The sequence below is a fragment of the Saimiri boliviensis genome, chromosome 16 (genome assembly GCF_048565385.1).
Source record: "Saimiri boliviensis isolate mSaiBol1 chromosome 16, mSaiBol1.pri, whole genome shotgun sequence".
NCBI lineage: Eukaryota > Metazoa > Chordata > Mammalia > Primates > Cebidae > Saimiri > Saimiri boliviensis.
The window spans coordinates 71,287,631-71,306,478 of NC_133464.1; the positions used below are offsets into that span (position 1 = coordinate 71,287,631).

Genomic DNA, 18,848 nt, shown 5'->3' on the forward strand with positions numbered 1-18,848 from the left:
ATAAATCATTCTACTACAAGGACACGTGCACACGAATGTTCATTGCAGCACTGTTTACAATAGCAAAGACCTGGAACCAACCCAAATGCCCAACGATGATAGACTGGATAGGGAAAATGTGGTACATATACACCATGGAATATTATACAGCCATCAAAAACGATGAGTTCACGTCCTTTGTAGGGACATGGATGAACCTGGAAACCATCATTCTCAGCAAACTGACACAAGAGCAGAAAATCAAACACCGTATATTCTCACTCATAGGCGGGTGTTGAACAATGAGAACACATGGACACAGGGAGGGGAACACTACACACTGGGGTCCGTTGGGGGGAAATGGGGGAGGGGCGGGGGGGTGGGGAGGTTGGGAGAGATAGCATGGGGAGAAATGACAGATACAGGTGAGGGGACGGAAGGCAGCAAACCACACTGCCAAGTGTGTACCTATGCAACAATCTTGCATGTTCATCACATGTACCCCAAAACCTAAAATGCAATAAAAAATTAATTAATGAATTAATTAAAAAAATAAAATAAAAAATAAATAAATAAAATTAAAAAATAAAATAAAAAAAATTAAAAAAAAAGGATATTGTGCTAATTATTACAGGTGGCTCACTCTTAGTAAAAAAAAAATTCAAACATGGCATGTATCTACAAAGTGTTATTATGTATGCACATTTTCTTTTTTTGTTTTTAATTCGGGGTACATGTGCAGATCTTGCAGGACTGTTACGTATTACATGTATCATGATGGTTTGCTGCCTCCATCCCCGTGTCAACTACATTAGGTATTTTTCCTAATGTTATCCTCCCCAATTTCCCCACCCCTTGCTATCCCTCCCCTAGCTCCCCCAACAACAGACCTCAGTGTGTAATGTTCCCCTCCCTGTGTCCATGTGTACTCATTGTTCAACACCCACTTATGAGTGAGACCATGTGGTGCTTGGTTTTCTGTTCTTGGGTCAGTTTGCTGAGAATGATGGTTTCCAGCTTTATCCATGTCCCTGCAAAGGACATGAACTCATTTTTTATGGCTATATATTATTCCATGGTATATATGTGACATATTTTCTTTATCCAGTCTATTTTTGATGGGCATCTGGGTTGGTTCCCAGTCTTTGCTATTGCAACAGTGCCACAGTGAATATACATGTGCATGTGCATTTATAACAATGATTTATAATCCTTGGAGTATATACCCAGTAATGGGATTGCTTGGTCAAATGGTATTTCTAATTCTAGAACCTTCAGGAATTGCCACACTGTCTACCACAATGATTGAACTAATTAACACTCCCAACAACAGTGTAACAGTGTTCCTATTTCTCCACATCCTCTCCAGCATCTGTTGTCTCTAGATTTTTTTAATGATTGCCATTCTAATTGGCGTGAGACAGTATCTCAATGTGGTTTTCCTTTGCATTTCTCTAATGACCAGTGATGATGAGCATTTTTTCATATGTTTGTTGGCCACATAAATGTCTTCTTTGGAAAAATGCCTGTTCATATCCTTCACCCACTTCTCAATGCAGTTGTATTTTTCTTGTAAATTTCTTTAAGTTCTTTGTAGATTCTGGATATTAGCCCTTTGCCAGATTGGTAACTTACAAAATTTTTTTCCCATTCTGTTGGTTGCCAGTTCACTCTAATCATTGTTATCTCTTTGCTGTGCATGCACATTTTTCTATAATTGGGCACAAACTTCATATTCGATAGTGAGGCTTTTTTGCTCTAAATATGTACATATAATGATTAACAAGTACCTCATTTGTTGCCCCATACAAGAGACAATGCTTTGCCCAATTGTCTTGTAAGAAGGCATGCATTTTTAAGTCTTTGGTGAAATGGCTGTAATTAGTAATACCTTCAAATCATCTTCTAGAGCAGAATGATGTACTTTCAAACAAACTCACACAGGCTACTTGGTTTGTGGCAACTCACAAATGTAGGGACTATGAATAAATTTTATGATTTTCAATATTTATTTTCAGTATAGATGATATATTGTTCAATGCTTTCTATTTTCCAGTTCTTAAAAGATAATTTTATGCACACTGACAGTACATATTTTTTGATTTATAAGAATCTAAATAATGAATTATTTTAACAGCACAAAAGAGCAAGACAATTACCTCAGATGCTCAATTTTCTAGTTTATATTTTTTAAGCACTCTCAACATTGTTATTCTACAGAGAAATCACCTTCCTTTCAATCTCATTACCATGAGAGTGAAATGTTAGGGCATTACTCAGAAAATATGGAGTTGTATTTGAAGGTTTTAAACTTAGGTAAATGAGATGATTAGAGCTGGAGAAAACCAGCTTGGCATTAGATTGTAGGTTGGATTAGAGAAGAAAACTGGAAGATGGAAGGCTAGATAAGATATAATTAGTAAAGCCTAAGCAAGAAGTAAATATAACTTCACGTAGGCTGTTGTCAGTAAAAATAGAAAGCAGAAGTAAAAATGAGCAATAGTGATACAATATAGTCAGCAAATATGAAAAGTGATTGGATGTTGAAAATTAGGCAGAAAGATACATAGGAGATTTTATGTGGGAGGGTCTTCAATTTACTATCATATGCCATGTGTGGATTTGACATCTACTTAAATATTTCCATTTTTTATAAGCTTACACAATAAATCACTTCAGCCATGTAAACCATTCAGTATTTGATCATATTTCCCAATACCTGAGGCACATCTACACTGAGCCTAAGTCAAAGTAGGTGAGAGGAAGGAGCCAGAAAGTTTTCTACTAAAGCAATGTTGGAGAGAGGAAACGACAGAAAGAGAGAGAGAGAGAGAGAGAGAGAGAGAGAGAGAGAGAGAGAGAGAGAGAGAGGAACAAGAGAGAAAAGTTTGAAGCTGGGAAAGTTAAGTCACACTAACTGACAGTTCATGGTCTCTCCACTCTTCATGCCAATACTTTCAATGTCTCAGGGTACGATGTGGCAGGGAAGCAGGTGCTACCACCAGTAATGATCCTTGTCCCAAAGAGACCACTCTACTGGGCATGGTGGCTCATGTCTGTAATCCTAGCACTTTGGGAGGCCAAAGAAGGAGGATCATGAGGTCAGGAGATCAAGGCCATTGGGGTAACACAGTGAAACCCCATCTCTAATAAAAATTTTTAAAAATTAGTCAGGTGTGGTGGCATGCACCTGTAGTCCCAGCTACTCAGGATTCTGAGGTAGAAGAATCGCTTGAAACTGGAAGGCGGAGGTTGCAGTGAGCCAAGGTCATGCCATTGCACTCCAGCCTGGGTGACAGAGTGAGACTCCATCTTAAAGAAAAAAAAAAAAAAAAAAGAGAGAGAGACTATTGACTATGTTGATCTGTAGCCTCTGGGAACTTAGAGACAATATACAGAGCACAGAAGGAATGCTTGCTGGAAGCTGTGTTGAATGCATAAGAGTATTATCTCTGTCCTCAAAAAACTTCTTTCCCTCCTTTCGACAAATCAAGATTTCAAGCTCTAATCACATAATAGAAATTCTTTTTATATTGAATCTGACATTTGATGTTGAAAGGCACAAAAATGTACAATCCAGTGGATGGATCTTAGATTCAAAATCAGAATGTGTGCCTGTCATAAGTAAAATGTTAACCCAGGTACCAGTCTGAAATATATTAATTGAGCACTTGAATTGAAGAATTTTTTTTTATGAACAAAACCAAAGTTAATTTTTGCAATGATATAATTTCAGTAAAATTGTGACACTGGGGAAGTGAAGCCCGAGTTCCAGGGATATGGGGAAAATTATACTCACTCTGCACCAAACAGTATTTTTAAGAACATGTAAAATTCATGGCAGTAGTTTCATCAATAAGTATAATTTTTACATCAAGATTTGGACAAAGGCTATGCTCTAATAAGTCTGCAAAGAAGTGATCTGCTTAATACTCAAAGTATAATACACTTTGCAGCACTGCACTTCTTAGAGGACATAAATCAACCACTTTGGATTATAAGATCGTTATGGTATAGAGAGTTCTGAGTTGTCCTGAAGCCATTCAGTGCAACGCAAATATTCATTGTTTGCATGATAGTTTCCTCGTTTCCTTGTGTCAGGTTCTTGACAGGAAGATTTATGCTCATGCACTGTTTGACTTGTACATGTAAATTCAATAATTTCCTTACTTGCCTGTAGTTTGATTAGCCTTATGCCAGAAAAAAAAATATACAAAATAAACAAAGAAAAACTTACAACCTGTTGGTACTAAGCTTGCTACTCACAGTCTAAATGCTGATAAAATTTCAACCTAATAAAAGTTTATAAGCCTGTTTGTCAAAAAAAAATCATAAACTTGGAACTAGGAGAAAATATGAGTGTATATATGTGTATATCTGTGTTCAATAAAATTTTAGCATGTAGAATATAAAGTGTTCCTAGAAATAGGTAACACAATGTGAAGCAGTCCAGTGGAAAAGTAGGCCAAACACATGACAAAAAAAGATAGAGGGAGAGATGAAGAAAAGGTGGCTAATGGGTTCAAAGGTACATTTAAATAGAGGGAATGGGCTGGGCAAGGAGGCTCACATCTGTAATCCCAGCTCTTTGGGAAGCTGAGGAGGGCAGATCACGAGGTCAGGAGATCGAGACCATCCTAGCCAACATGGTGAAACCTCGTCTCTGCTAAAATACAAAAAAAATCAGCAGGGCATGGTGGTGCACGGCTGTAGTCCCAACCGCTCAGAAGGCTGAGGCAGGGGAATCACTTGAACCCGGGAGGCGGAGGTTGCAGTGAGCTGAGATCAGGCCACTGCACTCCAGCCTGGCAACAGAGTGAGACTCCTTCTCAAAAAAAAAAAAAAAAAAAAAAAAAGCAGGAATACATTTTAGTATTTGACATAACAATAAGGAAATTATAGTTAATAATAATTTATTGTAGTTTTCAAAATAACTAGACAATAACTGTAATATTTTCAACACAAAATACATATGTTTGAGGTGATGGTTATCCCATTGACCCAGATTTGAGCATTATATATTGCATACATGTTTCAAAATATCACGTGTATCCCTAAAATACGTACAGCTATTATTTATAAATTTAAAAATATAATACAAACACATGACAAAAGAAGAGAAACTAAGGTCAATTAGCATATGAAAAGCTGTCAAAAATCAGTGTTAATTTGAGAAACATGAATTAAAATAACCAGAAAAACTTTATACATTCTAAGTTTTCAAAATTAAGAAGTCAAATAAAAAACTCATGATCTCCTTTCTTATGAGAATGTAAAATGATTTTAACCATTTTTGAAACAATCTAGCACAATCTCATAAAGCTAAATATCTGTATACCTCTTTACCCAGTAATTTCATTCATAAACCTATATCCAAACTCTTGTCTGTGTGCACCATGCAGAAGAGCATATTCTCATCAAAAGTTTGTAGTAACAAAACAAAACAGTAAAGCAAAACTACAAGCAATTCAAGTTCATAAAGTATGGTATATCAACACAATAAAGCAATAGGGAAATTAGTTGAACAGAGCAACATGAATAGAATTTGGAAGTAGAACATCATTAAGTAAGTCTTGAAAGCATAACATAAAGTAAGAGGTCAGACTTACAATACTATCTACAGTGTTATCTTTTAGTCACTAACTTAACAAGAAAAATTGATGAGTTCATTGTCCTTTGTAGGGACATGGATGAAACTGGAAACCATCATTCTCAGCAAACTAACATAGAAACAGAAAACCAAACACTGCGTATTCTCACTCAAAAGTGGGAGTTGAACAATGAGAACACATAACACATGGACACAGAGAGGGGGACATCACATACCAGGGCCTGATAAGGGCTGGGGGGTAGAGGAGGGATAGCACTAGGAGAAATATCTAACGTAGATGATGGGTTGATGGCTGAAGCAAACCATCATGGCACGTGTGCACCTAAGTAACAAAGTAGTCATTAGTCCTCTTCAGTTACCTCATGAACAAGATGAACATCACATGTATTCCAGAACTTAAAGTGTAATAGTAATAAAAATTTATTTTGAAAAAATATATATACAATAGGACTTCAAAATTTCATTAAAAATAGAAATAAAGAATAAAAACGTAAACATTTCTTAACATAAACTCTGTCAAGCTCAAAATACTTTTGTAGGTGATGATACTAGCCATTCAGTCCATCCCTAAAAAATTGGGGGTCCTGGGACTTTAACCAGAACAACTGATTTAACAGCTTTTTTATATGATTATTTTTATATTTTTAACTGAAGAAAATGGGTGTGTCCTTTAAACATTTTGGTAAGATTAGAAAACAAAAAGAAGTTAGAAGCAGCAGCAAAATCAGGACTGGAAGATGGATGTCTAATACTTTGTTGAAACTCACAAAATTGCTCTTTTTTGATGAGAAATGTGCAGGTACCTTGCCACGGGGGAGAACAACTCTCTATTACAATTTTCCTAGGTGTTTTTGCTAAAGCTTTGGCTAACTTTCTCAAAACATTATCATAATAAGCAGATATTATTAGTCTTTGGCTCTCCAGTAAGTTAGAAAGCAAAACAGCCTGAGCCTTCCAAAAAAGTGTTGCCATGACTTTTGCTTTTGACCAGCCTGCTTTTGTTTGACTGGACCACTTTCAGATCTTGGTAGCCATTGCTTTGATTGTTCTTTGTCTTTAGGATCATACTGGTGAAGCCACATTTTTATCTCTTATTATAATTCTTTGAAGAAACACTACAGGATCTTGATTCTGCTTGTTTAAACTTTGTATTGAAAGCTCTGCTCTTGTCTGCAGCTAATCTGGGCATAACACTTTTGGCACTTATCAAGTGGAAAGTTGATTCAACTTTAATTTTTCAGTCAGAGTTGCGTAAGCTAAACCAGTTGAGATGTTTATGGCCTGAGCTGTTGTTTGTGCTGTTAATCATTGGTCCTCTCCAATTAGCACATGAACAAACTGAAGGGGATGGTCTGCTACTGCAAGCTTCATTTTCAACACTGTCTCATCGCTTCTTAAAACGAGTTATTCATTTGTAAGATGTTGGTGTTTCGGGGACGTTGTCTCCATAAACTTTTTATAAAGCATCAATGAGTTCATCATTCTTCCTCCCAAGCTTCACTATAAAATTAATGTTTGTTCTTGCTTCAGTTTTAACAGAATTCATGTTGCTCTGATAGAAGCTCTTTCAAACTGATGGGTTATTCTTAAGTATCTCAAACTAGATGATTTTCAAGCATGTTACAAGTTAGTAGGAGTTTATCTTGATGCAAAAAATAAATTCATGCAAGTTTTTTCATAATATACATTTTCATAAACTATTTGAAGAACTCTCTTACATAATAAAATATATAAAATACATAGGGACATAAGGAGAAAGAAAGTAGCAATAGGTAATGTAAGCTATTGATTACATCTTAGTTTATGGGCTGGAAAGTCAGTTCATGGTTGTGTATTATTATCGTTTGTAAATCATATTAATATTACTTATATCTATTTGTATTTGTCCAATACATTAAAAATTGATAAAGCAAAACTAAAGTTTAAACAGCTATGTATAGCAATTTTTTAAGATGAGACAATATACACTTGCTTAATCAGATAGTTTATGTTACATGATATTTGAGAAAGAAGATACTTCATGTTATTGTTCAGTAAATATATTTCACTTTTTCCTATGATATTTTTCATAAAGCAAATGGCAAACAAGAAGGTTTTTACTCTAGAGCTAAATACACATGACATAATAGTTTGTTGATAATATGCTATGATTAATAGTGTGTTAATGTTAATATATTAATATGTTATTAGTACACTATTAATAGTAATTATAAATGGTATGTTATTAGTGGTATATCATTTAATAGCATGTTGAAAAATAAGCAGTTTAATGTTTGTTGAGCAGAGTAAAATACCGTTGAATATTTTTCCTTGTATATGACATAGATTGTATATGAGTGTGTATATTATCTCAGAGAAAAGTGAGGCACATTTTTGTGAGGGTAAAGCCTATGTTTACACGCAGATTTTTATAAACCCAATGAATATAGTTGGAAATGTCAAAATTGAAAGTTATCTATAGTCTTTTAGATTTTCAGACTGTTCTTAATCATCTCATAAAAGATTAATAAAAGTTCTACTTTGTGCATCCCAATGAGGCTTGAAAATGAATATCGTTTTTGTGACACTGTTGGTTTCTTCACCATGTATCCATACCATTTGCAAATGAATTGGTTTACTTGTGAAATTTTAGTTGTCATTTTTATGTAGGCAATCTTCACTATTTCCAAAACAGCCAAGCTTTTTAAAGAGATGTGTCTTAGTTACACCATAACTTTAACTAATTAAAGACTATTACTTTGCCAGTTTTAAATTAAGATTAAAAATTCTGCTGAAAAGGATGTGAATCCTGAAAGAACCAGTCTTTCAAGATAGATTTTGAGTGGCTAACTGTGCTTAAATTCAAAATAGAGCCAAGCCCCCAGATGCTGACTGTAGGGGTCACATATGTATCCTGCATTCCTAGGAAACTCAGAGACACTTCTAAAATTTTGGGACTTTCATAACTGTCTGTAGCCATTCAGGCTAAAATCCCGTTTTGCTTTCTGGACCTCACCAACAGACTGTGTGCTGCACCAATCAATAAGAACTAAACAAGTTTGTATTCCTCATTTGCATAAGCAGACCAGAATGAGGACCGGAATGGGACTCTCTATGAAAAAAGAGCAATCTCTGTTCTCTCCAAACACACCTTTTCTTTGTAAGGAAGGCAGCATCTCCCCTTTTGCAAACTGCTCACTGGAATAGTCTCCTTTCTTTTTTAAAAAAAGAAAATTATTTTCAGTGGATTTGTTAACAAGTAGTTTGAAAGTTTTAGCAGTGGCTAATGGAGCTAATAATATGATTTAAAAAGAACAAGTTCAGCAGCATACAAAAGCTTATAAAATGATCCATATTACAAGACAAGTATTAGAGTATTTTAGATATGAAAAAGAGCTTAGAGGCAATCTCCAAGTAATCCATTCAAGTAAGAGATTCTGCATGCAATATCAAAGTTATTCATTTGTCAAACTAAATTAATGTCTTTTGTCCAGTTTAAACACATCTTTTTCTTAAATGCAGTACAGTAATATATAAACTAAGCAATTAATGTTAAATTTGTATTTCTAATGTACACATTAAATATGGCTTCAAATTTAGTTTTATTCACCACAAGACAAAATTCAACTATAGTAGATGATGTTCCTAAATTGCTTTTAGATCTTTTGTTTGGAATTACTATGCTGCAAGGCAAGTAGTTATTAGTTATAAATAATACATAGATTTGTAACTTACCAGAATAAACTTTGTTTCTATACAGCCAATCAGCTGTTAGTGATTTTCCTCTTCTTTTATCATGTTCATATGTTTCATATGTTTTCATATGTTCATGGTACATTATCGAGGATAATGGGAAATATCTCCCTGGTTAAAAACAAAACAAACCATGTCTTAGAAACAGCCAGAAAGTGGGCTCTGTACAATAGTTAGACATACCCACAAAAAGGCAAATAGAATTGCCTAATAAAATTATATTAAAAATAAGACCAAAAGTTGAACATGATACTCAATTAACTGATATTAATAATTCATATTTGATCCTACCTCACAGTAAATCTTTAATAGTGCCTAGCACATACTAAAGCCAAAACTTACTAGATAACTAAATTACTAAATATCTATTCTTAGTGTTATTTTTGCACTTTTGCTTTTGAAAATTGAAGAAAGTTGGTTTAGAACTCTGAGAAAGAAAAGAAGTTACTCTTAAATAAGAACATAATTAAAGAAGGATGCTCCTAAATCAAATTTAGCAAATTTGCATAGTGAGCAAGTAAACCTGCAGGTGTAGTATTTTAGGCATACCTTATTATGCACAAAACTAGCAATTCCAAATTTCAGAAATCTATGCTATTGTCATAAATTATTTATAATCCATTATTACAATCTCAAAATCATTTTCCACAGCAGATTCTCAAATCCTGTAGTTTCCACTTCTTGGAATCACTCAAACAGAGAAAACAAAACACAAAAAGCACGAAAGAGAGAGAGAGAATACAATTGAAGTAAACTAAATAAAGTATCCATCACAGGAGCAATTTTTCAGTAATTTATGTTAAATTTATAGTAGAGTAAAACATATATTTTAAATAGGCATGTAATGTTATTCACGTTACCTGACAAAATGTCTATCATGCATTTAGGGAAAACATAGCATTTCAATTAATCCAATGAAAGTGATTGAATAAAAAGAATGTGCTTGTGTGTGTGTGTGTGTGCATATGTGAGCACACATGTGCACATTTGTGAGGAGAAAAACTAAATATAATTATACTTGAAAAAGCAATATACAACATTCATGTCCCAAATTTTTATTAAAAATACATCAGAATATTTTGTTACAAAATAGTCATATGTAGAATGTCCCATGATTTAATTTATAAGAAGAGTGTTAAAAAGAGCATTTATAATATTTTCCCCTTTAGGTTCTAATTGTCAAGATGCTCTGCTAAGTATTCAGCAAAACAGGTTTAAACAATGTAATCTGAACTCCTCTAGTTACACAGAATTTAAAATTCACCATGCTCCAGAGCTGATTAATTACATACAAATTGTATTTTTCTTTGTGTGCAACTCAGTAAATAATTAGACTTAATTGGTTTGTGAATGAATAAGAGTTGCACGTCAGAGAATAGAAGTTGCTATTATATGAAATTAAGAGTTTAAAAAGGTTTCAAAAATAATTTTAAAACAATATTTGACTTATAAAATTTCCTAATTAGCCAGAAAATTTTGTCCACATTTAATAATAATACACAGCTGCTCTTTGATTTCTTTCAAATACTTTCAGGCTGGAAAAACAGAGACATCTATATAATGTAAATACATTCTCTTAACTTCTCTCTCCCACCCCTCTGCCCAGACAGAACAGTATACTGACTGTATATAATCAATTTTATCAATATTTCTCATTTAATTTTTAGTTTACTAAAATTATCTATGTTCTTTAGGCTATTCAGGCTTCATCTTCTGCTATTTTCTAGATCTACAGACAAGTTTTCTTTAGATGTTTTAAGATTTTGTGACAGTTTACAGTCAATTTCAGATAAGTTGGGTCTCTTGCATTCATGCAATATTAAGGTTTAGTTTTTCTGCTTCAGAGCAGTACTGTGAACTAACCACTATTTATCCTCAAAGTGCTCACCTGCAGCTCACCTTTAGCTTTAGCTGCAAATTTGGTAGTGGGTGATGAGGGTGAAGTAGAATGGAAAGTACTTATTTTCACTTGTAAAAAAAAAATAACAAACATCTAATATATTTTGCACCTTGAATTAAACTGTTCAACCTGAATTAGAAAGAGGAAGCAACCTCATTATACAATTAATATTTTCCCTCAAATTGCCAGTTATTATAGCAAATGCATCTTTCCCATTGAAGCTTTTCACATGCAAGGTTGAACAGGGTAATAACTGTCCCATTATCCCATTGTCTTTATAAAATATATGCAGCCTGCTACCTAGGAAACTTGAGTGTAGGAGGAGCTGTTCTGAGAGACTGCACATGGCTCCAGTTGCCAAGGAAACTCATGCCTTTTTTCCCTGTAAATGCACAGAGCAGTTCCTTATTAGGATTAGGGTAACAGTCTTCTTAAAGGAAAAGCTGAGTGGAGAAGGTAGTAAATCCTTTCCTGCATATGATATGAATTGTAAACTCTGTGTAAGCTGTGTTGAATTGTTTTTAGCAAGTAGGCTTCAGCGATAAAAGTAAAAACTAAAACTTGTGGATTATCACATATTGTTTTATCTGACATAATTGAAAATATTAGAAAATGCAAAAAGTTGATATTAAATGAAAAATATACCATTTGTTTATAAAGAAAAAATTGATTTTCAGACTAATAAAGGACATATACTGACAATGTATGGTATGTATCCAAATTTATTTAATCTACACTTTTAGAATGACTCTACATAAAATGTTTTCCTAAAATACTTTAATATCTAGCAATTCTAACTAATCATTTAAATTAATTCTCTTTATATCACTCTGTTATTATTGTGCTAAAAATCACCGACTTCTCCTCACTGACCACTACTGTTCTGTAGAAATGCTTCCATTACTCACAGTCTTTCACTAGATGAGACCGTTGTCCAGGGTACTGGCTCCTCATCTCCCTTTGGCTTATGCTAAAGATGTAAAATTTGGTGCAGATGCCTAAGCCTTAATGCTTCAAGATATAGAATGCTGTAGCCAATGCTGTAGCTGTTACAATAGGGCCAAAGGGAAGAGCAGTGACTATTGAACAGAGCTGTGAAAGTCCCAAAGTAGCAAAAGATGGTGTGACTGTTGAAAAGTCTATTGACTCCAAGGATAAATACAAAAATATTGGAGTTAAACTTGTTCAAGATGTTGCCAATAACACAAGTGAAGAGGCTGGGGATGACATTAGTACTGCTCCTGTTCTGGGATGCTCTATTGCCAAGGAAGACTTCAAAAAGATGAGCAAAGGTGCTAATCTATTGGAAATGGGGAGAAGTGTGATGTTAGCTTTTGATGCTGTAATTGCTAAAGTTAAAAGACAGTCTAAACCTGTGATTACCCCTGAAGAAGTTGGTCAGGTTGCTACAATTTCTACAGATGGAGACAGATGGAAGAAAGGTTGCCATCACAGTAAAGGATAGAAAAAACACTGAATGATGAATTAGACATAATTGAAGGCATGAAGTTTGATCAAGGATATATTTCTCCATACTTTATTATCAGGAGGCTAGAAATGTGAATTCCAGGATGCCTATGTTCTAATGAGTGAATAGAAAATTTCTAAAAGTGTCCTGTCCATTGTACCTGCTCTCTAAGTTGCCAATGCTCATCATAAACCTTTGGGCATAATTGCTGAAGATATTGATAGAGAATCTCTAAGTACATTCATTTTGAATAGGCTAAAAGTTGGTCTTCAGGTTATAACAAAACTCCAGGGTTTGGTGACAATGGAAACAGCTTAAAGATATGGCTAATGCTACTGGTGGTGCAATGTTTGGAAAAGAAGGCTTGACCCTAAATCTTAAAGCTGTGCAGCCTCATGACTTAGGTTAAGTTGGAGAGGTCATTGTGATCAAAGATGACGCCATGCTCTTAAAAGGAAAAGGTGACAAGGCTCAAATTGAAATAATCATATTCAAGAAATCATGGAGAAGTTGGGTGTCACAATTAGTGAATAAGAAAAGAAAAAACTGTTAGAATGGTTACAGAACCTTTCAGATGAGTAGCTGTGCTGAAGGTTGGTGGGACAAGTGATGTCAAAGCGAATGAAAAGAAAAAGTTACATATCCCTTAATGCGCAACAGCTGCTCTTGAAGAAGGCATTGTTCTGGGAGGGGGACTGTGCCCTGCTTCAGTACATTCCAGCCTTGTAGTCACTGACTTCAGCTAGTGAAGACCAAAACCTTGGTATGGAAATTAGAATATCCAAAATTGCTGCAATGGCAATTGCTAAAAATACAGGTGTTGAAGGATGTTTTACAGTTGAGAAAACTATGCAAAGTTCCACAGAAGTTGGTTATGACGCAATGATCAGAGATTTCGTGATTATGGTGGAAAAATAAATCATTTACCCAACAAAGTTTGTGAAAACTGCTTTATTGGCTGCATCTGGGGTGGCCTCTCTGTAACTACAGGAGAAATTTTAGTCATAAAAATTCCCAAAGAAGAGAAGCACCCTGGATTGGGTGAAATGTAAAGAATTGGGGGTGGCATGTTCTAATTCCTAGAATCGTGCTTTACCTATATTAATGAACTGTGACAGGACACTCAAGGCAGTCTCAGAGAAGTTAGTTGGAGAATGTGACTGAAGAAAAGGCTGGCTGATATTTAAGAAATCACTGTGACCATCAGTTACTCGTTTCAGTTGACAAAACTTATAATGGTTTACCACTGTCATTGTACAGACCTACAGATAATTTCTTTTGTATTTTTGAATAAAAAGACATTTGTACATTCCTGATATTGGGTGCAAATCCATGTGCCAATATACTGCTTTCAACTTAAATCCCTAAGGCCATTTTACCACTATTCTGTTAAAATTTTAGTGCTTGCCATGACCAGATAAGAAGTTAAGCAGTCATCCTATGGAGAGTAAAAATAATTGCATTCAAAGTAGAGAAATATTTAATCATGTGGCAACCTTTGTATAATAAACATTATTATTTTTTTATTTTTATTTTTATTTTTTTGAGACGGAGTTTCGCTCTTGTTACCCAGGCTGGAGTGCAATGGCGCGATCTCGGCTCACTGCAACCTCCGCCTCCTGAGTTCAGGCAATTCTCCTGCCTCAGCCTCCGGAGTAGCTGGGATTACAGGCATGCGCCACCATGCCCAGCTAATATTTTGTATTTTTAGTAGAGATGGGGTTTCACCATGTTGCCCAGGATGGTCTCGATCTCTCGACCTCGTGATCCACCCACCTCGGCCTACCAAAGTGCTGGGATTACAGGCTTGAGCCACCGTGCCCGGCCTTAATAAAAATTATTTTAAAGTTAAAAATCACCTATTTCATATTCTAACAGTCCATTTTTTTTTTGCTTTGAAATTAAAATTCTCTAAAGTCTCAAGTTCTCCTTGCAGAGGTCCTTCGCATCCCTTGTTAGTTGTATTCCTAGGTATTTTATTCTCTTTGTAGCAACTGTGAATAGGAATTCACTCATAATTTGACTCTCTATTTGTCTATTACTGGAATATAGGAATGCTTGTGATTTTTGCACATTGATTTTGTATCCTGAGACTTGGCTGAAGTTGCTTATCAGCTTAAGGGGATTTTGGGCTGAGACTATGGAGTTTTCTAAATATACGACCATGTCATCTGCAAATAGAGACAATTTGACTTCCTCCTTTCCTAACTGAATACCTTTATTTCTTTTTCTTCCCTGATTGCCTTGGCCAGAACTTCCAGTACTATGTTGAATTGAGTGGTGAAGGAGGGCATCCTTGTCTTGTGCCAGTTTTCAAAGAGAATGCTTCCAGTTTTGTCCCATTCAGTTTGATATTGGCTGTGGATTTGTCATAAGTAGCTGTTATTATTTTGAGATATGTTTCATTGATACCTAGTTTATTGAGAGTTTTTAGCATAAAGGGATGTTGAATTTTGTCAAAGGCCTTCTCTGTATTTATTCAGATAATCATGTGGTTTTTGTCTTTGGTTTTGTTTATGCAATGGATTACATTTATAGATTTGTATATGTTGAACAAGCCTTGCATCCCAGGGATGAAGCCAACTTGATCATAATTAGAATGGTGATCATTAGAAAATAAGGAGTCAACAGATGCTGGAGAGGATGTGGAGAAATAGGGACACTTTTATACTGTTTGTGGGAGTGTAAATTAGTTCATCTATCGTGAAAGACAATGTGGCAATTCCTCAAGGATCTAGAAATAGAAATACCATTTGACTCAGCAATCCCATTATTGGGTATATACCCAAAGGATTATAAATTATTCTATTATAACCCAAAGGATTTTAAATTATTCTATTATAAAGACACGTGCACATGTATGTTTATTGCGGCACTATTCACAATAGCAAAGTCTTGGAATGAACCCAAACGCCCATTAATGATAGACTAGATAAAGAAAATGTGTCACATATACACCATGAAATACTACACAGCCATAAAAAAGAATGAGTTCATGTCCTTTGTGGGGACATGGATAAAGCTGGAAACCATCATTCTCAGCAAACTGACACAAGAACAGAAAACCAAACACTGCATGTTCTCACTCATAAGTGGGTGCTGAACAATGTGAACACATGGACACAGGGAGGGGAACATCATACGCTTGGGTCTGTGGGGAGATAGGGGCCAGGGGAGGGATAGCAGGGGGTGAGGGGATAAGGGAGGGATAGCATTAGGAGAAATACCTAATGTAGATGACTGGGTGATGGATGCAGCAAAACACCATGGCACATGTATACATACATAACAAACCTGTACATTCTGCACATGTACCCCATAACTTAAAGTATAATAAACAATTTTTTAAAAAAGAAGAAGATGAGGAATGTCAGCCAGGGCAAAATGAAGGCCTGCAATCTGGCGATCATCATTAAGAAAACATTTGGAACTTCAAAAAAAAAAAAAGTCTCATGTTATGTATTCTAAATGTTACCTCAGTATCATCTATTATCAGTTGTAGTTATTAAGTCTATCATTTATCAACTACATAAAACAACTTTAGGTAAAATCTAATAATTTTTTTCAAAAGATCCTTAAAAAAAATCACTTACTATGGAAAGAAAACAGGAAGTTTTCCAGGACTATTTCCAGGCAAGAGGGCTATTTCTTGGAAATTTGAGCTGTATCTTCTATGTTAAAAATAATATTAAAATTCATATGGATCAAAAAACACTCCCAGCAGCCAACGCAATCTTAAAGAAAAATGCTAGAGGCATCCCACTACCTGACTGCAAAGTATACTACAAAACTATAGTAACTAAAACAGACTCACAGACCAATGAAATAGAATAAAGCCCAGAAATAAATCCACATATTTACATCCAAATGATTTTTAAAATAAAGGTGCCAAGAACATACACTGGGGGAAATACAGTCTCTTCAATAAATAGTGCTGTGGAACTGGATATCTATAGGCAGAAGAATGAAACCAAATCCTCACTGCTCACCTTATACAAATATCGACTCAAAATGTATTAAAGACTTAAATATAAGAACCAGAACTATAAAAACTACTAGAAGAAGACACAGTGGAAATGCTTTATGACAATAAGTTGGGTAAAAATTATTTGGATGAGACCTCAAATCATAAGCAATAAAAGCAAAAATAGACAAATGTGATTACATCAAACTAAAAAGCTTCTGAACAGCAAAGAAATTGTAAAAGTAAAGGGACAACCTACAGAATGGGGCAAAATATTTGCAAATGATTCATCCAACTAGGACTTAACATATAGACTATATATAGAATGTATATTAACCATGTATTGTAAATTTCAAGACAGCTACAAAGATTTTTGAAAATTATTATAAAAATATGATAAAGGTTTGTGGTGATGAACACACTAACTACCCTTGAGTATTAATGTAAGCATGTATTAAAACACACACTGTACCCCATAAACATTTACAACTACTATATGTCAATTGCAAATATTTTTTTGTCAGGTATCTAACCTAAATGCAGACAGAGTAATACCCAAGTATTTTATTGCAAAATAAGTGGAAAAGTTTAAGTTGTTCCCTCTTGAGAAATAATTTGTGAAGAGCCATAATTCTTTGTGTATTCTACTGAGTAGTGAAAGTGTGTGAAAGCAGGTATTCTCATGTATTACTGACAGAGTGTATACTGAAGCAGCCTGTTTAAAGTGCAATGTGGAAAAAAGCCCTTAAGTGCCTTAAATACCCATTAGATTTTGTTGGACCCAGCAATATAGTTTTAAGGCAGTTTCTTTAAAAAAAAACTATATTTACAAAGATAAGAATCATACTTTGCCAAAAAAGATCTAAATTTTAAGACTTGATCATCAATGAAGTCATGATAAGTGTATGTGGAAAATAAAGTACTATGCTGATATCCAGTCATTAAAATTAATCATAGTGAGAAGAATAAGTAATCACATAAGGTATGTTCATTATAAGTTTTGAAGTGGAAAATGAAAAATCACACGAAAGATCTAAAATATTTGACATAATACTGGAAGAACATACATCAATATGTTAAGAGTATTATTTTTTCTTCCTTTTGCCCAATTCTGCCAAGTTGTTTGCATTGAGCATTTATTATGCTTGTATTTAGAAAATATTTTAAAGTTTTAGAAAGAATAAAGCTTAAATTACTAAGGGATACATATAAAGGCAAAGAAAAGCAAGTTTGCACATAATATATAGATACAAACATCACAATGACAATAATATGTACATTTAGCACATTATTAGGAAGCTTGATATTTTAAAATAAATGTAAAGATTTCGTGCTGGTTAGTTTGAGGTGTCAACTTGACTCAATTAAGGAATACCTAGAAACCCAGTAATCCATTACTGTTGGCTGTGTCTGTGAGGGTTTTTGCAGAGATTAGCATGTGAGTCTGAGTGGACTACGTAGGCAAGAGCAGACCTGGTAGGAGGTGGGTGCCATCAAACAAACTGAGGAAAGGCCACTATGTTGAACCATCTGATAGAGCTAGGATACACTCTTTCTTTCTAGCCTTTGAAAACAACTCCAAGCTTCCTGGCCTTTGGACTTCAGGACTTACATACACCAGCTAATTCTCAGGCCTTTGGCCTCAAACTAAGGGTTAAGCATCAGTTTTTTTTGGCCTTCAGACTCGGACTGATCCACACTAATGGCATGTCAGGGTCTCCTGCTTGCAGATGGCTTGTCATGGGACATCTCAGCTTCTATAATCTCATGAACTAATCAGTAAGTACCCTCCCATCCATCTATCTATCTATCTATCTATCTATCTATCTATCTATCTATCTATCTATCTGTCTTTTTTCTATCTACCTACCTACCTGGTGTGTGTGTGTGTGTGTGTGTGTGTGTGTGTGTGTGTCTGATTTTGGGATGATTCAAGCATATTACATTTATTGGGCACTTTATTTCTATTGTTATATTGTAATATATAATGAGATAATTATACAATTCACCACAATGTAGAATCAGTGAAGCCCCGAGCTTGTTCTCCTGCAACTAGATGGTCCTATCTGGGGACGTTGGAAGATAGTGACACATCATCAGGCATTAGATTCTCATAAGGGGCATGCAGCCTAGATCCCTCACATGCACCGTTCACAATAGTATCTGTGCTCCCCTGAGAATCTAATACCACTAC

General features: G+C 34.9%; 1 pseudogene; it reads left to right on the top strand.

Moving 5' to 3' along the window:
• The first annotated feature begins 10,856 nt into the window (after positions 1-10,856).
• LOC141581549 (60 kDa heat shock protein, mitochondrial pseudogene) lies at positions 10,857-15,817 on the top strand (annotated as a pseudogene).
• Positions 15,818-18,848: the final 3,031 nt, after the last annotated feature.